General features: G+C 43.4%; 1 long non-coding RNA gene across 1 annotated transcript in view; it reads right to left on the reverse strand.

The window, feature by feature from the left end:
* Window positions 1-212: 212 nt before the first annotated feature.
* Window positions 213-26,110, reverse strand: part of LOC309348173 — a 172,607-nt gene continuing 146,709 nt past the window's right edge. Inside the window, exons 2-3 of the long non-coding RNA XR_014159267.1 lie at window positions 954-1,943; window positions 213-700 (exon numbers count right to left, since the gene is read on the reverse strand). This is a non-coding gene — a long non-coding RNA (uncharacterized lncRNA). The remainder of the gene's footprint in view (window positions 701-953; window positions 1,944-26,110) is intronic.

The following is a 26,110-nucleotide window of genomic DNA, read 5'->3' on the forward strand; positions in this document are numbered from 1 at the left end:
CGGCACTGGCAGAGGAACAGGTGTGTTGAGGGAGCGAACCACCCCCAGCACCACTATTCCGGTAGGGGGCCATCGCAGCAGGGGGGCAGACATGCACCGTGCACCCCCCATGGGCCGGACGCCACACCCCCACAGGTGGCATGCCACGCCCACAGAACATGTGCCACGCCCCTGTGGACGGTGCACCATGCCCTCACAGGCAGCATGCCATGCCCCTGGCTGCTCTCTGCCCCCGGTAGTATAGCATGTAGCTTCACCACTGGGGGGAAGGCAGGGTGTCTCATGTATTCAGATCACTCTGCACATGGAGGTTCTTCAGTGAGTTGGGGACACTGTTCACATTATGAAAGGAAGACAGGAGGCTACGGTATACTAAACCATTGTTCCACCTAGCTCAGTATTGTTTACATACCCTGACAGCAGATCTCCACAATATCAGGAGCCCTTCCCCAGTCCTACCTACAGATGCTGGGGATTGAACCTGAGGCCTTTTACATGCAAAACATTTCCTCTACCATGGAGCCATGGTCTTTCAACCAAAGTGAAGCCTTCCAATCTCGCAAGATATTGGAATGTTGTTGCTTTGCCATGCAGAATGTGTTGTCTGTGCATTAGAGAGTCCCACCAAGTTCATGAGGATCACTATCTTCCAACAAGTGTGTACCCCACCATGTCTGTTGGACATACCGTATTTTTTGCTCTATAAGACTCACTTTTTCCCTTCTAAAAAGTAAGGGGAAATGTGTATGTGTCTTATGGAGCGAATGCAGGCTGCGCAGCTATCCCAGAAACCAGAACAGCAAGAGGGATTGCTGCTTTCACTGCGCAGCGATCCCTCTTGCTGTTCTGGCTTCTGAGATTCAGAATATTTTTTTTCTCGTTTTCCTCCTCCAAAAACTCTTGTGGTCTGGTGCGTCTTATAGAGCAAAAAATACGGTACCTAATTTAATGACATAAAACTGGTTTAGCATTCCTTCCCTTCAGTCAGCCCTTGAGAACTGTAGTTCTGTGACAACATGTAAGTGTGCAGAGATAATCCAGCAGAAATTCTCAGCACCTTTGCCAAACTACATTTCCCATGTTTTGTTTTGTTTTCTTGGGGGGCGGGGGAAGCCATGACAGTTATAAAAATGACTATAAAATTGTATCGTAGATAGGCCTTGCAAATTAAAAACTCACCTTTCCGTTTTCTTTTTAACCAGCTCCTCATTTTAAGGAATATACTTCAACCCATCAAGTGTGGTTTTTCTTACCAAGTGTTAAAGAATCTCACAAATGTTAAAAATCTTTACCGTGGAGCATTTCTTGTAACATTGTCCGTTGGAATGGTTCTCTGTCACTCTTCTTTACGAAGCCTGCAATCCTTTTGCAATGTGTGACATTTTCCCAAGGGTTTTGTTTTTGTTTGTTTGTTTAAATAAAGTATATTAAGTGACAGCATAAAAGTTATATAACATAGAGAAAGAAAAACAAAAAGAAGAGGTTTGCTTTAAAAGTAAATAAATTGAATTTTTTTTTGGGGGGGGGGCTTGTAATACAGAAGAAGAGTGGAGTGTCTAATGAGCTGCTGTGATTGATTACCCAGTGAAGGCTATTTCAGCACGAGAAGGAGGTACCAAGAATCTGCAAGGTATTGCTACAGCTAAAGTCTGCCTTTGACAGTCCTTTACATCATTTTCCCCCTGAACAGCCTATCTGCCAAGACCCTGTGAAACAAATAGGTTTTGCCCAAGCTGAAAAAATGAGGGAAAGCAGGGACTGTTTCCCAAATCCCATGGACATAAATGTTGGTGAGTCTCCATTGCAGACAAATAAAGGTACGGTGGGTGACCTCTGCCCAATATCTCCATGTACACAAAATTCATTTTCGTTTGCATATGATTATTTCTCTGAAGCCCCTATATGAAGTTACTCAGCTGCTTCAAATGTGTGTACAGTGGTACCTCAGGTTAAGTACCATATTTTTCGCTCTATAGGACACACTTTTTCCCCTCCAAAAATGAAGGGGAAATGTGTGTGCGTCCTATGGAGCAGATGCAGGCTCCTTGGCTTCAGTGATAGCAACACAAAGCCTCTGAAGTGCAGAGGGAGTGCTCCCTCCACACTCCGGAGGCTTCACGTTGCTTTCGCTGAAGCCTGGAAAGTGAGAGGGGTCGGTGCGCACCGACCTCTCTTGCTCTCTAGGCTTCAGGGATAGCCGCCTGAAGCCTCCGGAGCGCAGCGTGAGTTCCTGCTGCACTCCAAAGCTTTCATGTTGCTTTCGCTGAAGCCTCCAACCCCTCTTGCTCTCCAGGCTTCAGCGAAAGCAACGCGAAGGCTTTGCTCTCTAGGCTTCAGCAAAAGCTGCACTCCAAAGGCTTTGGGTTCCTTTTGCTATGCAGCGCCCCTTCAGCGAAGCGGGGAGAGAAATGGAAGGGGCTCCATTTCTTCTGCCGCTTCGCTGAAGGGGTGCTGAGCAGAGAGGGGGAGATTTTTTTCACCCTGTTCTCCCCCTCCTATGGTCTGGTGCATGCTATGGTCCAGTGTGCCCTATAGAGCGAAAAATACGGTACTTAATTCATTCCGGAGGTCTGTTTTTAATCTGAAACTGTTCTTAACCTGAAGCACCACTTTAGCTAAAGGGGCCTCCTGCTGCTGCCGCGCCGCCAGAGCACGATTTCTGTTCTCATCCTGAAGCAAAGTTCTTAACCTGAGGTACTATTTCTGGGTTAGCGGAGTCTGTAACCTGAAGCATATGTAACCTGAAGCGTATGTAACCCGAGGTACCACTGTAGTTCACCAGACCAGCATACTTTGAAATTCCAGACTCTGATATAGGACACGTTGACTGCTCCTTACTTCCTCTTTCCTTCATCCGGGAATATGGATGATCAATATCCAGGTCAATCCACACTAAACTATACTAAACTATACTTCCGTGCTGCAATTGCATCCCACCTGCTTGCCTAACTTGAGGAAACATTTGCTATACAAGTGATAGCAGGAACAGGTGTAAGCTGGAGGCCAAATTTTGCCCTTCAACCAACAAGTTGCTAAACAGGTCTACGTAATTCTTTTACCGGGTGTGTGTGTGTGTGTGTGTGTGTGTGTGTGTGTGACAAGAATCAGTGCCCCATTTCAGAGATTCTAAAACTCTGTGCTAGGTTGCATTAGCCTTATACAAGTGGACAGAAGTGTGCCTTGCAAAATTAGGCTGCCATGTTGGATTTGCCCATCACGTGTTGCCCATTGGAGCAGGAAGGCTCCATGCCACTTTGCTACTGTCTCTGTACCAAAATGTAGATGGGTCATCTACCTAGGAGAGAGTGTAAGGCTGCAGTGGGATTCCTTGATGTAGCCTCTGTGACAAACCATCATCATTATCCAGAATTTATGACTCGACTTGGGCAAAGGGCTGGGAGGTCATATTATCCAGGCTATCTTCAGTCCTTTAGAGAAAAATAAAGCATCAAGAAGTGAAACTGAATTGTGCCTCCAGTTTATGTCCATGGTGGAGGATGGTAGTTGTGGGCTACATATCAAGCATTTGGGAAATGCTATTCTCTCTATATAGGATGATCCCTGGGGTGCCAATGTGTTTAAAATCCCACCCAATGCTAGCTAAGACTCAGCTCTGGTTGATTTTGTGCAGTCTCTTTGATGTGTCCTTACCAGAATGTTCTCCAAATGTGCTTTTGTATCATTATAAGTCTGCATGTTTGCAATGCTTACTGTCTTTGATTCAACGATCCACCCTAGTGCTTTGTTGTTTGCATGACAAATAGCATAAATTCTGAACCTTCAGGGCTAAAGAACAGAGAAAAAGCTTCACAGAGCGGAACAAAAAGAATTGCCATTCCTCCCTGCCTCGTCATCCCCCATTATTTTAACGTTTTACTCTTATTTCTATTCTCCCCACAGCAGACAATTTCTCTGTTTGGTACTTTGTGTGTTAATAAGATTAAACTACTGGGGAGGGGATCTTACTTTGTGTGTGATTGAATGCAAGGTCACTGTTATCGTACTGTGAGTTTAAGCAAAGGTTATGCGCAGAGAAATATTGTTTGGTAATTTCTTGCTGTGTGTAGATCAGCAAAGATTTCCTGAGGACATCGGAAAGGCAGTTCCCCCTTCCCTGATGGAGTGAAATGTATTTCAGCATGACACATTTACCTTCTTCCTTTCTTCCACAATTATACCGTCCACCCATGGGCAAAGCACTTAAACAGCTGTGTTTTAAAGTGATTTTGTAACCAATGCTCCAATCTGAAAAGAGCTAGAGGTGGTCCAGATTCAGTAAGATGCACATTCTCATCCAGAAATCTACAGGACTAGTATGTATTCTTGATTGCTTAACTCCTGGGGGGGGCTCCTTGGGACATTGGTGTGCTTAATTTTTCCTCCTAGATTTTTAGAATTCCCTTGGAAAACACTTAACAAGCAACTCCTGAATAAAATCATGGAAGTTTCATCACATTCCACATAATTTTCCCGCAGATATGGAAGCCTTGGGGAAAAGGTTGTATGAATTCAAACATGTTCATTAAAATACCAAACACAAATGTAATTATTGTCAAATCCAAATTTGTACTGTGTCAGAAAGTCTGGAACTAACTAGTGCAAGACCACTAAGTTTCCCCATAAAACTTCTTAAACCAAAAACACCAACAGTGATTTTTCCACATAGTACAAGTTCTAGAAGTGAACTGGAACAGGCTTCCCTCCTTTCTTCTATATGCCTTTGGCCTGTTTTAAGGAGAGGACCACCAGCAGAAAAGCATCAACAGAATGAAACATTATTTTCATGCCCACTCAGATGATGGTGCTCCTCTCCCTTGCATCTACTACATGATGAGATCAACCAACTATTTGTGTAAATAACCCAGTGCCTGGAGCCCAGGTTTCTAGAATCCTTCATCATCTCAAAAGTGGGTGAAGATAACATGAATTGGGCCTCCATGTGATCAGGTGATTATGCAAAGGAGCCAGGTCATATTGGAGGCTAGCTTCATGCAGGACAGGGGAAGAAAAATTTACTCTTCTTCCACACCATAGATCTACAGCACTGTTCTTGGCTGAATAAGAGAATCAGGGTAGTCAAATTTCAAGAGGGAGAAAAACTGGAGCATATAAAGAAGGTTAAGGAAATTGAAAAACAGTCGGATCTGGCTTCTTTTTTTTACGTGAAGAGATGTTTAAAAATAAGAGCCATCTTGAAAAGTGTGAACTATACTTATTTTAAAACTTTATTTGCCATATTTCTCTCTCTCTCTCTCTCTCTCTCTCTCTCTCTGTGTGTGTGTGTGTGTTCAAGGTAGTTTGCATTCCAAATCATAAAAACTTGAGTATATATATGAAACCAGAATCTAATTACAAGAAAAGTCATCTCAAATGCAGTTACCCTACCAAAGTCTAAAGACCCCTGACCATTAGGTCCAGTCGTGGCCGACTGTGGGGTTGCAGCGCTCATCTTGCTTTATTGGCCGAGGGAGCCGGCGTACAGCTTCCGGGTCATGTGCCCATTATGACTAAGCCGCTTCTGGCGAACCAGAGCAGCGCACGGAAACGCCGCTTACCTTCCCACCAGAGTGGTACCTATTCATCTACTCGCACTTTGATGTGCTTTCGAACTGCTAGGTTGGCAGGAGCAGGGACCGAGCAACGGGAGCTCACCCCGTCGCGGGGATTCAAACCGCTGACCTTCTGATCGGCAAGTCTTAGGCTCTGTGGTTTAACCCACAGCGCCACCTGCGCCCCTTACTAAAGTCTACTGCACTACAAATTGCGGTGAGATGGGTGTGTCTCCACAGCTCTCTTCAAAGCACACAGTCACATGAATCAGCTGTGGCAGTGTGTTTGTTGTTGGGAGGGGAAGACCTTTTCTTGAATAGCCAGTTTCAACCCCCAGCCACAGAAGCCTACATGTCTGCAGGAATGGCTCCTGTACCAAGAAGGGGAAACCAACCATGTTTTCACCGCCTGCATGCATGAGAGATTCCCCACTGATCTAGGTCAGTCTTCCTCATCCTGGTGCCCTCCAAATATTTTGGACTGCAATGCCCAACAGCATCAGCCAGCACAACCATGCTGGCTTAAGCTGATGAAGGCTGTCATATGTCTGGGTTTTCCTGGACACATCCGGGAATCGGACTGTCAAAATGGCATTTGGGCGGATTTTTGCCAAATCGGCAAAATGTCTGGGAAACCTGGACATATAGCAACTAGGGTGATTTTTTAAAAGAGAAATGCTGTAAAAAATCCATAAAAAGGCCCAATACCTTTTTGGGGGGGATGCCAAAATTTTCACTTTTGGAATTATGGCAATCCTATGTAATGCAAAACAACTGAAGGGCCACAGGTTGAAGAAGCATGTGCATGTCTATAGCCCTCTAGCTGGATGGAGACAACTAGCATTCATTCCTCCCACAGCTGAGTGTAAATTCATCACATCCTTCCTGGTTTAGAAGTGTTCACCTGCAGACTTTAAGCCACTCCCTCTAAGGGACCCCTGACCATTAGATCCAGTCGCGGTCGATTCTGGGGTTGCGGCGCTCATCTTGCTTTACTGGCCGAGGGAGCTTCCGGGTCATGTGGCCAGCATGACTAAGCCACTTCTGGCAAACCAGAGCAGCGAACGGAAACACTGTTTACCTTCCCGCTGGAGTGGTACCTATTTATCTACTTGCACTTTGTGCTTTCGAACTGCTAGATTGGCAGGAGCAGGGACCAAGCAACGGGAGCTCACCCCGTCACAGGGATTTGAACCGCAGACTTTCTGATCAGCAAGCCCTAGTTTAGAGCTCATATGCTAAGCATGGAATTCAGAGGCATGTCCATGAATCATTCATAAAATGTCATCATGTTGGTAATGCTGTCGGGTAATGGATGCTGCTACTTTAGCTTCTTTTGTGAAAGTCTGATTCCACTGATATCTACAAAGCTCCTGTAAACCCCCCCCCCCACTTAATTCTTAGAGCATATTTGTCAGTCTTTATCATCTACATTTTCCTTCATGTTGTTATAGGGCGGGAGCTGCATGGATGGCAGAGAAAGATAGTAGTTGTTGCCATGGACACCTGGAGTTCTTTGCTATGAAGCAACTTGCCATTGCTAGACCTTTGAAATAACACCGTGCATTAAGAGAATGGTAACAGCAGCATTATGAAGTTGGGTCATTCTTACTCCACCCCCCAAGTGTGCAAAAACTTCTATTTTTTTAAGAAAAGAAAAATATGGAAAGTATTATATGACTTTTCAGTGAAAAATACCTCTGCAAGCAAGTGTTGCTGTTCAGTATTGTTACATTATCTTTGAATAAACAAAAGGGGGAAAATAAGCTTTTATTCGTACATATATTTTTCAAATAAAGTATATTGTTTGCCACTATGACAGGTTATTGCACTCGTCAACACTCTTGGGACCCTGTAAACCTATTTAAGTGTAGAGATGGGTGAATCTTGTTGCTGTGGTTTTCAGTTTATCATTTTCCACATCTTAAATTTAGTTCCCCATATTTCCACATCACTTTGCAATTCCTTCCTCCCAAAATTTCATCCTGAAAATTCATTAGCATTTTACTGCAAATTTCTCCCAATATACACATTTCTGTATGCTATTCTCCATAATATACACGTTGTTGCAAAACACTTTCTCCAATTATAACAGATTTTCATATATTATTTCAATCAATATATGAATTTCTCTGCACAGATTACTCCAATATATGCATTTCTGTGCACGTTACTTGACTGGAGAAAGGCATTGCAAACTTCAGAAAAAATGTGAATTTTAAAAGTTGACTTTTAAAGTTCACATATTAGTTCAGGAACTGCAGGTTGGCATTCATGCAAACAGTATTGAATTTCTCCCCCACCACTAGGTATGGATATCCACCCTGTTATTAAAATACAATAAACTCAAAGTGTCTACATTTTCAACTGCATTGCAGTTTAATTAAGTTCAGTCTTAGCAAATTCAACAAAGTTCCCAGCAGTTCAACAAATGTGTGAAACTTAGAGCGGTTTGCCAGGGTCATGTGCAGAAGCAAAACTTCCCATCACCTTCAATCAATGCACTTCTAGTCAGGTGACCTGTTTATTGATCATTCATCCTAATTCATTTGCAGGGAGATGAGACATTGCTGGAGTTACATTCCACACTTTCCAGTACATTTTCCCCGTTAACTTCCTTCTCGCAAAATGTCCAATCTTTTGAGGAAGTGGGCTTGTTGTGCAAGACCTCCCAGCCCGCAATTATTGTGCAACCTGAATTTGCTGGTCTGAATTGAATCCCACTTCAAAATAATGACTGTCTAGAACTGCCCTAACTCTCTTTTTAATATAATTTTCATTTATTTTCCATTTGATATTATACATTCACATCTTCATTATCCACTTTACCATTCTGGCTCTTTAGAACCTATCAATTTCCTTCCCTCCCACCTCATGGCTTTCAAAATTAACCTTTATATTGCTGCATTTTATACGTTTTCCATTTCTAATGACATTCATTACAAAATGGCTCCAAATTTAAATAAATATAGAAAGATAGAAAATTTCTCATTACAAGTCTTCAGACAACCCTGCTAGTCATGTTAATTGCTTGCAGTAATCTTTCAGATATCGTATAAATTTATTTCAATCGTTTTGGAATACTTGATCGTGTTGGTTTCAGATTTTTCCTGTCAGCTTCACCAGTTCTGCAAAGTCCATCATCTTCATCTGCCACTCTTCTTTCATTTGTACTTCTTGTTGTTTCCATTTCTGGGCTAAAAAAAATCTTGCTGCTGTTGTTGCATACATAAACAGTAGGGTGGTTCATAATAAAATTTTAAAAAGATAGTCTGCTCCAAAGGTCTTATCAGTTACTATCTTGACACTGCTCCACTGAATTGTAATTTCAGCCTTCACGACATAGGAAAACTGCCAAGTAAACAGCTATTTTTATGGAGGAGTGTCAAGATATTAACTGATATGCATGAAATTTCAGATATAGCTATATAATCCCTAGCGTAGTAAGATAAGACCTTTGGAGCAGGCATTTTCAAAAAAAGAAAGCTGTTTTATGAACCGCCCTAATAAACAGTCTTTTATCTTCCCTTGATATCTCTTCACCCACTATACCCAGTAAAAAGCCTTCTGGTTTTTTAACAAAATTATGTTTTAAACATTTTCTTTAACTTATTATATACCATTTCCCAGCAAGCCTTTACCTCTTTACATGTCTACAACATGTGGTAGAAGATACCTTCCCTTTCTTTACATTTCCAGCACTCATTAGTTCAGAACTGCCCTAAATCTCAAAGGGTTGAAAGGAATTGAAATAAATGATGTAATTTTACAAAGTGGAAAAAAACACTGTTGGAGCAAAGGGCCTTAAGAGATTGCAACCAGCTTTTCATTTACTATTGCACACGCGATGTAAAAGATGACAAGATGAGACTTCACATGATTTTGCATTCCGATACATTCAGAGAATCTGGAATTATTGCTCACACGGTTGGCCACACTTTCCCCCCTTCCCTACACCCTCACATGTGCTCTCTGCACACAGTGACAACTTATTGAATGGGCAGTGGATGTGGTGGCGAGAGTATAGGATGGCTGAGTTAATGGCAGGCAGGAAATGGATGACTCTGCTGGAGATTAGAGGCTGCTGTGGGAAATGTGGGGAAGATAATTAAGTTAAAAGGTTAAAGCTGAAATCCTTCAGAGAGTTCGCCTGCTTAAGTCTTATTGACTTTGTAGGATTCAAATAGCCTGTGCTGTGAGCAGAATGATAGCCTAGATTTTCCATGTGGTGCAGGACTCAAGGCAGGAATGGGGCTGAGTGCCAAACTGGAAATATCTTAGCTTCTTATCTATGCTCTTAAACACAGGGTTGCTAAGGGTTTGTAGGGTTTGGGTTTTTAGTTTTTAACACAAATTGGCAGTGCAGAGGGAACAATCAGGATTGGGAGGGATCCTAGTGGGGGGGGAGGGGAGTGGGATGAGAGGATCAGCCAACATTAGTCCTCTCTATTCCTCATTTTATCAATCTTAAATTAATTTATCTTCATTCTGCAGCAACTAACAGGGTTGTTTTTTTTTAAAAAAAAAAATCCTCAGGAAAATTCACCAGCATTTTAATATTAATTTCTCCTAATGGACACATATTTTCTATGCAATTTTGACTAACGGACACATTTTTGTGTGCCATTTTAAACCAGTATTTTCATTATTATCCATGCTTCCCCTAACATACGAATTTTTGCAAACATTGCTTGCTCGATGTAGCCAAATTCACGTAAGTGCCAATTTGAATACTTGGCCATGTTTCCATTTGCATATTGTTTCAGAAGGTGTGAATTTGATAGATTTAGCTTCAAACAAGACATAAATCAAAGCTCTCTCACGTTTTGAGAGTGGGTAAATTAAGGGGCTTTTGGTGTTTTCCTCCTACAGTAGACCCAATTCAAATTACGCCTTTCTCCTGCTATTTGCACAGGAAAATAACATTCCATTTGCTTCACAGAGAGCACTTTTACATATGCAAATAAGCAAGCATGCTCCCCAATCAATCTAAATCAGTAATGGAGGGCAAGAAGTTAAAGTCTTCATGCCAAGGGCCCAATCCAGACTGAGAGGGTTCACTTGCACTGGCAATTTATGTAAAAAAAAAAATGAAACCCTGCACTTAAGGGCACAGACATGTTCTGGTTTGGCCCTTACTGAGTGTGAGGGAGATCACTCTTCATCAGACTCCTTCGTCCTCTGATTGTGGATGGTATTATGTGATGAGTTTACATCCACTCTTTGGCTCTGAAATTCAGACTATGCACCAGTGACTCTAGTAGCATCAGCAACAGGCTTCACTATTACTTCCAAACATAAGATATCGTAACACCTGGAGAACACATGTGCTCACTGAAAAGCAAGGCCTCAGCTCCCAGAAAGAGACTCTGCCTAGGCCAGGAGAAAAACACACTAAAGCTGACTTAAACCTACACACACAAATCTCATGGGGTGACATGGTGCCAGACCCTGATTGTGTATGAAAGTTTGTGATAGCAGAAGCTGATAAAAGGTAAGAGGAAACCTAAATATCAGTAATTGGTTGGGTTCCATGGAAGTGAGGTCTTAAGCAGGTCAGTTGGGAACCATTATTGTGTAACAAGGGACGCAGGTGGCGCTGTGGTCTAAACCACTGAGCCTAGGGCTTGCCGATTGGAAGGTCAGTGGTTTGAATCCCCACGACGGGGTGTGCTCCCATTGTCCGATCCCAGCTCCTGCCAACCTAGCAGTTTGAAAGCACATCAAAGTGCAAGTAGATAAATAGGTACCACTCCGGTGGGAAGGTAAACGTTGTTTCCATGCACTGCTCTGGTTTTGCCAGAGCCACATGACCCGGAAACACTGTCTGTGGACAAACGTCAGCTCTCTCGGCCAGTAAAGCAAGATGAGTGCCGCAACCCCAGAGTCGTTCATGACTGGACTGAACTGTCAGGGGTCCTTTTTTATTGTGTAACAATAGCAGTATTACCACCATACAGATACACGGTACAAAATAAGAAGTGGGTCTCCAAATGCATGTTTTGGGAAAAGGTGGGTCATTGGTTTGAAAAGATTGAAGACAACTCTAAAAAGCAATTACGACCTCCCCCTTCTTAGAAGAAAAATGTGGAGAGCGGGTGGCAGTAGCAATGTGGTATGCCAGTAGGCACCATTGGCCTGGCAAACCCCCCACTCCCATTTCTAAATTGTCTCTCCAGCACAAGTTTCTAATGTGGCTTTCTAAACTGGTTTTGATTGAGAAAACAAGAGAGTATGCAGAAAGGGCCCTCCGCAACCTGCTCCTTTGAGGGTCTCTTTTCCTGTCTGTTGTAGGAAACATGAGCATAGTTGCATCTGACAGGCAGCAGAGAATGACAGGTGAAAGGATGTGCCACAGCTTTAAAATTTCTCTGTGTCTGTGGGTTAAACCACGGAGCCTAGGACTTGCTGATCAGAAGGTTGGTGGTTCGAATCCCCTCGACGGGGTGAGCTCCCATTCCTCGGTCCCAGCTCCTGCCAACCTAGCAGTTCGAAAGCATGTCAAAGTCCCGCTCCGGCGGGAAGGTAAACGGCATTTCCGTGTGCTGCTCTGGTTCACCAGAAGCTGCTTAGTCATGCTGGCCACATGACCCGGAAGCTGTACGCCGGCTTCCTCGGCCAATAAAGCGAGATGAGCGCCGCAACCCCAGAGTCGGTCATGACTGGAGCTAATGGTCAGGGGCCCCTTTATCTTTACCTTTACCTGGTCTCTTAAAGCAGGAGTGGGCAACTGTTTTGACCCTGAGGGCCACAAGCAAGGGTAGTTGGGTGGCCGTGAGATTCATGCCAATAGGCATGTCCAGAGCTCGCCATACAACAGTCATTCACCCATGTACCCACATAAGAACACATACTCATGGTGGGCCATGACTTACCCACCCCTGCCGTAAAGTGAGTGGCAAAGTTTCTAGATTGGCACATGGTTGGTGACCCTCTTCCCTGCAAACCCAGCAAAAGCAAAGACAACCTCCACGGGGCCTGCAGCCAGAGTCAGCCACAGGCAAGATGATGTAAGGTCTGAATAATTTCTTGTGACCAAAAAATGCTCCTGCTCTTTTAAAAATGCTTCATCTTTCACAGAATGAATGGGAAATGACAGGAAGCAGCAAGTGCCACTATTCGAAAAGCTGGCATTTCACAAGCCATTAATCGTACAATATATGATGTGGAAGAATTGTTACAATTGGCTTTTCTATTCTTTTCCCATGAGTAGTCTCAAATGGAGCTAATTCCAGCATTCCAGAAAATGCCCACCTTTGCAAGGTGCTAGTTCTTTGGAATCCAATCAAATCATGTTCTGGACTCGGACGATGCTGTAGGATGCCTTTGTATGGAAGACTACAATTATAACATGAATGTTTTTGCTATACTAGGCAAAATTATTTCACGAATAGAAGTTTTTACCACAAAATGTTAAGAAGCCATATGGAAATCCTTTGTAACTATGGAAACAAAATGGGGGGGGGTATAATGCTATATTGTTATTTTTCATATTCGTTTATTTATTTTAATTATATCTTGCATTTTCTCAATGGAACTCAAGGGTGCAGATGATTCCCACCCACCTTCATATTCACAGCAGTACTTATATGTAGGCTGAGAGATACTAATGGGTTCAAGGTTACCCAGTGAACTTCATGGCTCAATGAGATTTTGAACTTTGGTCTCTTCAGACCTAGTCCTACTTTAACTCGCTATCTCAGAGCATTTATATATTTATAGATACACACATCATTTTATCCATATTTATCAGCAACAGCCTGGTAAGTCATTGGATGAGGCACCCTTCATAATTTCCCCTCCCCATTTGGGATTGCATCCTGGGGTGCTTTTAATCCCTTCTCCAGCCTCTCTGTTTGCAAAGTGAGAAGCAGGTTTTTCTGGTGCCCTGGTTGACTTGTTCACATGCTACACTGAACAAAATGTGCATGCTGTTCCTCTACACTTGGGTGTTTGTGTGTGTTTCCTGATGTGTACAGCTCCACTATTGTGTACACAGATACATAAGCATTAAACAGAATTAGAAGGTACCCACAGTTGTAAAAGGCAAGGAGACAGCTGTGGCAAGCAGATGAAATGGGTGTGGTTATTCTGGTGAAGATTAACTCACAGTCCAGTAGGTGCACAAAATGTTCAAGGTTAGCTTGTACATGCTTATAGGCCAAGTCCCAATGCACACGTTGAGATGTCCACCTTCCATCAAGTCCCTATGGACTTGAAGAATCTGAAGAAGTGTCTGAAGAAGTATCTGAAGAAGTGTGCATGCACACGAAAGCTCATACCAAGAACTGACTTAGTTGGTCTTTAAGGTGCTACTGGAAGGAATTTGTTTTGTTTTGACTATGGCAGACCAACACGGCTACCTATCTGTAACTCCCTATGGATTGTGCGGGTTGGCACGTTGGGGTCATGGCTGTACAACTGCCCAGGCTTAAGTACTAGATTCAGGTAGGTAGCCGTGTTGGTCTGATGCAGTAGAAATATATATAAAAAATATTAAAAAATTGTCCAGTAGCACCTTAGTAAGTTTGTTCTTGGTATGAGCTTTCGTGTGCATGCACACTTCTTCAGATACACTGAAACAGAAGTCACCAGACCTTTATATATAGTGAGAGGGTGGGGAGGGGTATTACTCAGAAGGGTGGTGGGAGTGGGTGATTGGCTGATAAATGTGGTAAACCTATTGACGACTGTTAACGACTGCAATTGGTCTTGCAGGAAAAAGCAAGGGATGAGATGGCCAAAAATAGCTTTATCGTGTATAATGAGATAAGAATCCAATTGGTAATCTTGGTAATAAATTGTAATTCAGCAACTTCTCTTTGCAGTCTATTTCTGAAATTCTTTTGTAATATGACAGTTACTTTGAGATCTTGTATAGAATGTCCTGGGAAACTGAAGTGTTCTCCTACTGGTTTCTCTGTCTTGTGATTCCTGATGTCAGATTTATGTCCATTTATTCTTTGGTGTAGGGTTTGGCCTGTATGTCCAATATACAGAGCTGAAGGGCACTGTTGCCATTTGATAGCATACACAAAGTTAGAAGATGAGCAATTAAATACTCCTGAGATGGTAAGTTTGATGTTGTTGGGTCCAGTGATGGTGTTGTCTGGGTTTATGTGGCAGCAAAGTTGGCATCTGGGTTTATTACAGGCTCTGGTACTAGTGTCCGTGTTAAGTCTGCTTGCTGTATTATTGTGGGTGAGGAATTGTTTACTATTGGGTGGTTGTCTGTAAGCAATGAAAGGTCTTCTTCCCAGAGGAAGTACTATTCCAGTAAAACAAAGGGTGGGTGCTTGCAACTTGGGCAATGCAAAAAGTGATATGACACATTGGTTGTGCATACTATATTCATACTGACAAGTGCACTCAAAAGTCAGTGATGTCCAGCTGCAAGAACCTGTCCCAAGGCAGTCACATGGAAGCAGTTAATTCATTGCTTTGGAACATTATACAAGTGAAGACCTTCTGCAATGCTGAAGGATTACTACTGCAGTGTTTGGACACCAAATCTGTTTTTCTCCCCTTTCTCTGTCAAGTTATGCCATCTGACAAGTTAAGCTTGTCTCCTTGCTTGTCACATAGTTTGGCAGGAGTTACAATCAGGTGCCAGTCAAGGAGGAGAATGCCTTCTGATGTGGATTCTGTCCCTGTCATACTTTATGGAGTGGAGATAAATTTAGACAGTTAAGATGACAGCTAATAGAGATGACCCAGCTTCTTCAGTCATGGTCCTGCCAAGCCATTGTAGAGCAGTAACAAAACAAAAAACCTGTGAAGCAGAAGTTTTGGGCTGACTGGATTTTAGCACAGCAATCTCCTGGGTTGTTTGGACAAGAGTGTTGTATCTACTTCAGTAATTAATGTTATCACTTTTGTTCTATGGTTGATAGTCTGTAGTATGCACTCTGGGTGGGAGTCCCATCAGAAGAAGCCATGCGTAAGGACTTCTGCTTGTGCAGCTGCGCTTTCTCCCCTTTCCTCCCACTTTCCTCCCAAAAATGGTTAGGGTGGGGTTGCGAGAACCACCAGAACAGCACACAGGGGGAGGAGAGGGAGACCGTCCTGTCAGGTAAGCCAAAATGTTTGCCCCAATGAAACAATTGCCGTAGCATGTCACAGAACTCCTCCCTCTGTCTTGAAATGAAAGTCAGTGACCCAGTTAAAATGAAAGACAGAATACAATGATGTATCATCATCATCATCAACAACAACATCAGGTATTCAATAACTTTTAAAATTCCTGGCTTGGGCTACTCAACATTTTCCTTTTATGGCCTGGATCAATCAATCAATCAATCAATCAATCAAACCTTTATTGCATTAGCATACAGCCATAGCAGGATAAAACAAAAATGCTATAGACAAGCAACCAAACAAAGTTCAAAGCGATATTACTGGGGTTATGACATTTAAATTACCCTAAGACAATAATGTAAAGATTTAGTTGCCGGGGCCGGGAATCTAGAATGTGAATGTATATAAAGCATATAATGGCCCCAGAATAGGCTCGGCACATTAGGTTAAAAAGGTAATGAAAGAATTAAAACAGGTCCAGGTCTAGGACACACTACCCAGTCAGAGTAGCCCTGAGTTTCAAGGCCTGCACTATAAAGATTGCCGCCCCACGTGAAACTTGGGGATTTGCGTCCACAAGAAGCGATTTCAAACAGTCTTCCTTAGATGTAATGGTGGACGGGATCAAGCGGAGGAGCTTAGTTCTTATTAGCTCATAAATAGGGCAGTAGAAAAAGAAATGTATGAAGTCCTCTACTTCATTCATTGTGCATGGGCATAGACACTGAGTGATAGGGGTCTTAGAATAAATCCCCTGCAGGAAGGCCGTGGGTATAGAATGGAAACGGGCCATGGTAAACGCTCTTCTCAAATTGGGCTCTGTCAGGTCTATCAAGTAGTTGGCAAGTGATCTTACCACTTTCACTTTAGGGAGCCACATGGAGAGCCGAGCTGTGGTGGACTGTGCCCGGTCCATGGCCTCGTCTCTTGTAAGAATCCAGGCCCGGATTTTATGTTGATCCCAAGCTGACAGCGTGTCAAGATCTGGGAGGGAGTAGCGTGCAGTAATAGTCTCCATGGCCTTGGACCATTTATTGCTGTGAGAACAAGTTAAAAAGGCTTGCCTGGCTAAAAGGGAACCTGGGGCTTTGATTAATTTACAATAAAAACTAGTAATTCTAATGTGGGCTCTCGCAACAATGGAGGGGAGGTTATGGCCTGGAAATGTAGTTTTAAAAGATATTGGCCAAAGATTTCATGTACAGTGGTACCTCCGGTTATGAACTTAATTCGTTCCGGAGGTCCGTTCTTAACTCGAAACCATTCTTAACCTGAGGCACGCTTTCGCTAATGGGACTTCCTGCTGCTGCCGCACCACCGCCATGTGACTTCCACTTGCATCCCGGGGGAAAGTTCGCTACCAGGAGACCTACTTCCGGATTAGCAGAGCTCATTACCTAAAGCATTTGTAAGGAGGACGGTACGTAACCCGAGGTTCCACTGTAGCGTTTTATTTCTGCATTTCAAATGGATTTTCATTTTCTTTCTTTAACATCTGAGGAATCTTGAGGGATGGCAGCCGTCCTCACACCTTTCTCAGTGGGTAGTGTTATGGCCAGACATCTGGCCCCTGCAGTGATCCCCTGTGGGGGCAGGGAGTTGATCGCCCCCTTATGCCAATCCTGGCTGCATCACTGGTGCTGGGTGGGGCCACGCCCAATGTGGCCCTGCTGGCCAATCAGTGCTGGCAGAGGGTGCAGCCATGCGAAATTTAACAATGCCGTGGCCGGGGGGGGGTGGCTCTCCTCTCTCGTCCTTTCACCAGATCTGATAAGGTCATCTGAATTTCTCAACGAGTGGGAGACCACTGAAATGCCTTTTGCTTAAAAGCTGAATTCAAAGAGAATAAAGAGATTCCCTCCCAACCCAAATATTCAGTGAATTTTGCAGCCATATGCAATAATTGCTGTTATCCCTTCCTAGTTGCCACTTGCAAATAGTTTGAAGGGGAAAGACCATGTCAGAAAGAGGCTTGTATGTATGTTGGGCATAGAAAATATCTCAAGTTGAGCAGTCTGAAGAAGGTTCCTTTGTACTGAAATTGACCACTGGTCTTTCTAACTGAGTACAGTGGTGCCCCGCAAGACGAATGCCTCACTAAACGAAAAACCCGCAAGACGAAAGGGTTTTCCGATTTTTTAGCGGCTTTGCAAGACGAATTTCCCTATGGGATTGCTTCGCAAGATGAAAGCCCATAGAGAAATCTCCGGGGACAGCGGGGAAGCGCAGCACCTGTCCTGAAGGCTTGCGGTGGGAGGTCCGGGAACAGAGGAGAAGGCGCGCAGCGATTCTCCTCTGTTCCCGGGGCTTGCGGTGGGAGGAGGGTTTTTCCTCCCCACCGCCAACCTTCAGAAGGCTGTTCTGAAGGCTGGCGGTGGGAAGAAAAGCCCTTCTCCCGCCTCCAGCCTTCAGAAGAGTTCCCCGCAGGGCTCCCCAAGCTGTGAATGTCTGCCCCGCATGAGGGGCGCTCTGCTTAAGAGCGCCCCTCGTGAGGGGCAGCAGGCTGCTACCCGCAGCTTGGAGAGCCCTGCGGGGAAGTCCTGCAGGGCTCCCCAAGCTGCAGATGTCTGCCCCGCGCGAGGGGCGCTCTGCTTCAGAGCGTCCCTCGCACCGGGCAGCAGGCTGCTATCCGCAGCGTAGGCAGCCCTGCAGGAACTCTTCTGAAGGCTGGCGGCGGGAGAAGGGCTTTTCTTCCCACCGCCAGCCTTCAGAAGGCTGTTCTGAAGGCTGGCGGTGGGGAGAAAAGTCCTTCTTCCCCCACCAGCCTTCAGAAGAGGTCTGGGGACAGACTGTCCCCGGATCTGGTCTGAAGGCGGTCTCCCTAGGAACGCATTAATTGATTTTAATGCATTCCTATGGGAAACCGTGCTTCGCAAGACGAAAAACTCGCAAGACGAAAAAACCTGCGGAACGAATTAATTTCGTCTTGCGAGGCACCACTGTAATGTCTATTCCAGTGTTTTCCAATCTTGGATGTTTAGATACTAATAGATTCCAATCTCCATCAACCTGATCATTGTCTATGCTAGCTGGTGATGATGCGTGTTGGAGTCCAACAATGGGCCTTATTGTTGTACAGGAGTGTCTCTACCCCCATCGTTCTGCCCGGACACTGAGGTCCAGCTCTGAGGGCCTTCTGGCAGTTCCATCACTGTGAGATGTGAGGTTACAGGGAACCAGGCAGAGGGCCTTCTGGGTAGTGGCGCCGGCCCTGTGGAATGCCCTCCCATCAGATGTCAAGGAAATTAACAACGATCTCACTTTTAGAAGATATCTGAAGGCAACCCTGTTTAGGGAAGTTTTTTATGTTTGATGTTTTATCATGTTTTTAATATTCTGTTGGGAGTTACCCAGAGTGGCTGGGGAAAGCAGCTCCCAACAGAATAATAATATTATTATCATTATTGTTATACAGTGGTACCTCGGGTTACATACACTTCAGGTTACACATGCTTCAGGTTACAGACTCCTCTAACCCAGAAATATTACCTCAGGTTAAGAACTTTGCTTCAGGATGTGAACAGAAATCACGCTCCAGCGGCGCGGCGGCAGCAGGAGGCCCCATAGGCTAAAGTGGTGCTTCAGGTTAAGAACAGTTTCAGTTTAAGAACAAACCTCTGGAACGAATTAAGTACTCAACCCTAGGTACTACTCTATAGTTGCTGGGTTTCTTGGGTTTTTTGGTACACTGCCACACAACAGTAGGATTCACCGAAAATAGGCCTTTTCACTACAAATGACCCTTGTACGACCAAAATGTTTGACTTCTCACCACATGGATCATATGTTCCTCATAGGCTATTAGGAAAATGGAGCTAAAAATAATGGCCCTTGTCTGTCAGGTGAGTGTTCTTACTCGGTGGGGCAGTGATAGTTCACCAAGGCGAGGTAATTTTGAGTGGTATTCCGATAGCAACATTCATATTGCAACATGCAGATGCCTCAGCAGTGAGCTGATTGGTGCTTTTATCAACAGCACTACGTGTTCCACTTTTATAGCACTGCTCCATCCATTTAATTCCATCTAATGCATATTTGCTGGAAGGCATACTGGTCCAGTTGTAGCCACCACCGAAGTAACCTAAAGTTATTGTTCTGTAAGTGTGTCAGGGGGTGGGATGGGGTAGAGGAGCCTTGATAAAATAATTTGAAAAGGAAAATAAAAGAGCCTTGGTCAGGGAAAATTAAATTCACTGTGCTTGCTATCTCAACATTGCTTTTATCCTTGTGCTGGAATGGTGCAATGAATCATCTTCACTATTGTGTCTGTTTGCCATGTCCAAGGATAGTTGGTGAATAGAACTGAAACAAAAACAAAGAAGTATAAAGGAAGGAGCTGGCTTTCTGTGTGATTAAATACAGCCTTCTGCTTAGGAAATACAGCAGCAATATATATATATATATAGAGAGAGAGAGAGAGAGAGAGAGAGAGAGAGAGAGAGATAGAGATGAGAAGTACAATAGAAAGTCTCTTGGCAGAAGTACTCCATAAATGGAATATTCATTGAAAGGCAAGGATGGCACTTAGAATGGGTCCATCTATAGGGCCTGATCATTGTGTATGTATGTTTTTTCACCACTTTAGCATAATTTGAGTGATAAAATGAGATTTATTTGCCCTCTTTCCTGATTTCCATTAGAATTGACTCAAAGCACTTCACTGTTTCACTTTCTGCTAAATGGGTTTCCCCTTCATGGAGGACGAGTGGGGGGGAAATCCCCCTCCCACGCCTATAATTCTGGAATCATTTTGAGATAAAGTGACCATGAGAAATAGAAGAATAAGAGGTATAATTAGTTTAAAGTGCTTGAATTGTGGGGAAAGATGTAAGAGGCCCTTAATGAAAGTCCTACACTCCACTCAATGACTTTCCAGTTGTAGCCAAATTGTGCCTTCCCTGTTGTCTTCTGAAATAGTAGCTAAGAGGGACACCATAGAAGGTTTCTCTGTCATCCAAACACTGCTTGTTACAGCACAACGGAAGTGTTGATAAAAAACAACCATAGTAGGCTGGCCTTTGTCTGCTTCCTGTGTCACCATTTTGATCTTTGGGAATAACACCCAGAGATCACTGTTCCTTAAATCAGGCTTTCATAGAGATAAAAAATGATATAGTGGTAAGATAAGGTGCCAGTTCACATCTTGATCAGACAAAGGATTACATTCTGACAGCAATAAAGGCTGAGGTGTTGAGTCAAATTTCATGTGATATCCAAACACATGAAGTTTGGTCACTTTTTCCACTTTCTTGCTGTTATTTAACTAAAAAAAATGACACATACACCAAGCTGCAATTTATCCTGTAATGGATAAAATGAAATATTTGTATGTCTTCTGTTGTAGGACAAGTAGCAGCTAGGCTGTGATTTTAGTTAGGAAATTATACAAGAAGAAAAGATGATGGCTAGCACCCCATACCTTCTGTTGTAGTTTGCACCATCTCACCTAATGAGCGTTGCATAATGTGGCTTACAAAACTTTCCAAGACTGGTGCCTGGTGGTGGGGATCCAAAGTTTGAAAACCAAGCAAATCATTTTTAAAATGCAGTACTTTTGTCTACAAGAGATGGAGCCTGATACTGGGGGAAAATAAAACTGAGGTTTCTGGCTTCAAACTTTCTCTCAAAACTGTCTTGCTGAAAAAATTAATTAGATGAAGCCTGATACATCTAGGGCAATTAGCTCGGGTAATAAAGACTGATCTTCAAGAGACACATGATGGAAAGAAATACAAAAGAAATAAATCTTCCCTAAGAATAATTTCCAAATGATAGTCATTAGGCCATGAACAATAAATACCAAGTTGTTTCGCTTAGAATATCTTCAAATAAAGCTTCATTAATTAAATTTGGAAATGCATTAATTAAGTTTGGATAAAGAGTTAGATAGATAATTAAAGTCAACTTGTATCTGAGCATTTCAATACATAACAGCACCTGCCCCCTCTTTTTACGCCTTCAAATTAGCTACAGGTGTTTTTTTATGGTGGTTATAATATATGTGACAGCCACATCCCAACTACCTGTGTCTCATGGCACCTGGGAAGGGGATGCCTGATCACAGTTGAATCTGGCCCTCTTAAATGATTAGCTATGAGATTAATTATTTTCCAGGCTGCCCCTTATCAGACAGCCTTCAAATGTTCCCTGGGGTCTCTCTGAAGCCTCCTTAGGGAGTGTGAAATATAAGATTCTGGGCTTCACAATGTTTAGAAAAAGCTGAGACCCCACACAGCTTATGAAACAAGAGAAACGTTTACTTAAATAAGAAGGTTAAAGAGAATAAGACATATAAATGTTAAAGAGAAAGAAAGGAGATGGCTAAAAGTTACTGAAACCCAAAATATTCCCTGTGGAACAAAAACAAACTGAAATTGGATAATGGCAATCCTTGGGCCCTACTCTGGACATTCCCTAACTTACCACTCTTCCTTGCTCACAGGTAAGCTTTTCTGTACCTTGACACCTTTGCAGGTGCTTCAAACCTCCATGTACCTCACATCATCTTGATACCTCCGTCTCCTGTCCATCTCTTCATATTTTAAACATTCTTATGTCAATGAAGTTTAGAACGTTTATATTTTCTGCCCCCAGATGCAGAATGTGCTGTCCTGCATATCAGCAATGGCAGATGCTTCAACCCTGATGTTTCTCAGGCTTCTATTTTGCCTGTAATGTTAGTTGGCAAAGACTAATAATGAAGGGCAGAGTGCATTTGCTATCCCAGTAGATATTGTCTATTGAAATTGAAAAGAGAGCGCCCTGTGTTGTGGTGGGAAACCTTGGACTTGTTTAAATTATATCACATCTTCCTGATTCAATCAAGTTACCGCTCTCCGATTTATTAACTCACAATTAGAGCTCTGAGTTCTTGTGCTAACTATTCAATTAGCAATGAAAACACCCAACTAGAGTTGAACATCTCTTTGTCTTAAGAAGGTTTGACAATCATCCTCTTCTTCCAGTTCCCCATCCCTATTTTTTTTGGTTAGATTTCTGGTTCTGAGCCTTCACTCTGAGCCTTGGAGACATGAGCTTAGTGAGATTTCAGGACAGCCCTCTTCTTGGCATTTTTTGTTAATTTGAATCTCGCTTTCCACCATGTGGGTCTCAAAGTGGTTTACAATAATAAAATATACAAAATGTAAAACATAAACTAAAGCTTTAGAATTTAAAAGTTCAAGGATTCAGAATCTAAATAATAAAATATAAATTGAATTAAGAATGCTCAGCCCCAACAAACTCGTGTTACATCCAGCTTTCGATACTTGTCTCTGCTCACCTAGCAATCATAGAATCATAGAATCATAGAATCATAGAATCATAGAATCATAGAGTTGGAAGAGACCACAAGGGCCATCGAGTCCAACCCCCTGCCAAGCAGGAAACACCATCAGAGCACTCCTGACATATGGTTGTCAAGCCTCTGCTTAAAGACCTCCTAAGAAGGAGACTCCACCACACTCCTTGGCAGCAAATTCCACTGTCAAACAGCTCTCACTGTCAGGAAGTTCTTCCTAATGTTTAGGTGGAATCTTTTTTCTTGTAGTTTGGAACCATTGCTCCGTGTCCGCTTCTCTGGAGCAGCAGAAAACAATCCTTGCCCAGTAACAAGTTGCTGGGGCTCAGAAATGCTCTTTCTGGCTTCTTTTCAATTCATTCTGCTTTGGAAGATCCTGGCTTCCTCTCCCTATAATGGGTTTTTGGACAGATCATAAGGAAGAATGGGTGTACAATCAGAACATCTCATTTGTCTTTCATTCCCCTTGATTTCTTCTCTTCTCTTTCTCTGCAGCTTTTCAGCTTCCACCGTTTCAATCCCCTCCTTTCGCCCCAAGTGCTGAAGTATCATTGCACAGCCACACTTTCCATGCTGCCGCCTCATGTCTTGCTGCCCTCTCTCCCTTCTTGGATAAGCTTTCAGTAATCTACCTTGCAATTTGCCTTCTATTTCATTTTCTCAACAAGACTCTCATTTAATGGAAGAGCTCTTCTCTGTTACTCCCTTCCAGGTAGTTTATGGGGGCACTCTACTACCTCTACCATAAAGTTCTGAAAGTTACATTATTATTCTTACATACTGAACTCCTGTGTGTTTCAGGAAATATCTAGTTTCTGGGCCAGCTGTACCAGACTAACAGCACCCTGCCTTTCAGCAAGACTGCAGAGAGAGAAGTTTCCAGAGCTAAATACCTACATCTTATTTGTGTTCCAAAAAGGCTCATTTTCTGATCATGGTAGGTCATGCAGAAAAACGCAAATCTTGAGCAAACATAAAAACATACACATGTAATATCTCAATAAGATAGGATGCTGTCAGGGACTGTGCTGAAGAAAACTGCACTGAGGAGGATTGATGGGAGCCGCCCCCTCCCCCTGACCCTGAATCTTCCCAGGAGCAAGAGGACAGTATAGATTTAGAACAACGGTTTGGAGAGGGGCATAGTTCAGAAGGCAGAAGCTAGGAAATCCTGGATGGGGAACAGCTAGCAGAAGAAATGCCAGAAGAGAGAGAGTTAACAGATTCAAAGACACGGAGTGCATTAGAACAGAAAGCACAGAGACTACAAGCCCAGATTACAAGACGTAGGAGTGACAAAAATCAATAGGGACTGGGGCGGGGGTGAGCCTTAATTGGGAGAACCGCCATTCGAGGGAGACACTTTCTTTTGTCTCTCGCTGTATTTATTAAAGAAACTAACTAGTAAGAATTTCCTTCCGTTTGATCTGCTTATTTACTGCCATGGGAGAGGAAGCTGATTCCCCGAAGCCTGACAGATGCCCACCTAAGATCCACAAGATGATTGTGTTCTTCCATGAGAACAGTTGTGGAACCATCCAGTATGACACCTTATCCTCGGATGCCTTCCCTATAAACAGTGGTGTGAAACAGGGCTGTGTTTTCACTTCAGCTCTCTGGCACATTCTTTTCTCTGTTGCTGTCCTATGCCTTAAGCTTGACTGAATACAGTGTGTACATGCATTCAAGGAGAGATGGGGGTCTGCTAAGCCTGACATGTCTCCATGCCAAGACAAAAGTACTGTGGGTTCTTATTCAAGAGATGTTGTTTGCAGATGACTGCACACTTCAAGAAAGCTCTACAGAGACCCCTCAACCATTTTGCCCAAGCCTGCCTGGAGTTTGGCCTTACCATCAGTCTGGTGAAGACCAATATCCTGGGGCAGACCGTTTCCAGAACTCCATGAATCAGAATTGGTGACCACCTGCTTGAGGTGGCAGACAATTTTGTCTACCTGAGTTCCACCATAGCCAGCAGCCTCTCCATCAACGGTGAGATGGACAAGCATATTGGCAAGGCAACTATGGCAATGGTTCACCTCTCCAAAGGCTATGGGAGAATGTGATGCTAATGATAGCAAGTTGAAGGTCTACCAGGCTTGTATGTTGAGCACATTGCTTTATGGTAATGGCAAGTGGGCAACTTACACCATCCAGGAGTGATGCCTCAGTGCCTTCCACATGCACTGTGTCAGGAAGATTTTGAGTAGCACATGGCAGGAGAGAGTCTTAAGCAAAGATATGCTGTCCCAAGCTCACCTTCTCAATATGTTCACACTTCTGTCTCAGTGACATCTATACTGGCCTGGTCATGTACACAGGATAGAAGGTGGCATGGGGAGCTGGTTTCAGGCACCATGCCTTTTAGCAGACCAACTCTGTTTTACAAACAGTCAGACTTGAAGATGACAACATTAACCCTACTGTGTGGGAATCCCTTGCAGATGATTGCAGCACCTGGAGACAGGTCATGTATCCACAACAGTGACCAAAGGAGAAATGAGCACTGGGGAGGGCAGAAAGAAGAAACACCACAGTACACCTGCAACTGCCCAGCCACATGCCTACATCTTCCCTAGCTGCAAAAAAACCCAGTCTTTCTTCTCTATCAGTCTCTACAGCCACAACAGGCACTGTAACTCTCCAGTGGTTTGACTTCATCTCCAAAGGCACACTCTTCCATTGTCTCCCAAGGCAAATGGATGCCAATAACACCTTTCACATTAATGTGAAAATTGGAACTTAGTTATCCACTGCATTTCACACATCTCCTGAACACAACACACTTTTAAGCATTTTAAACATACCAAGGTATTAATTAAAAATATGTGTTTCAATAGTAATTTGAGTTTGGTTTTTTTTAAAAAAAAATAAAATAAAAGATAGTGGAATTAATGCAGAAATGCAAGTGCGACATATACTGGAAATGGCCGCTCACCCTTTCCCAGACGGTGTCAAGGCTTTGGGAAAGCTATTCCTCCCCCGGTTGCGGCACGAGCCAAGAAAACAAGGTTGAGTCCTTTTTAATGAGTTTTATTCAATCCTAATAGCGAGAGACAAAAGAACGCAACAAGCCTTAACAATGGCATTGCTCCAAACTGGGCTCCTCCTCCCTCCTTCCTAGCAACAGCACCTCCCCTTATGGTGGCCACTTGTGCTCAAATGTCTCTGATTCCATTGATCC

Source organism: Podarcis erhardii (genome assembly GCF_964252035.2).
Source record: "Podarcis erhardii genome assembly, chromosome: 8".
In the NCBI taxonomy this organism is placed as follows: Eukaryota; Metazoa; Chordata; class Lepidosauria; order Squamata; family Lacertidae; genus Podarcis; species Podarcis erhardii.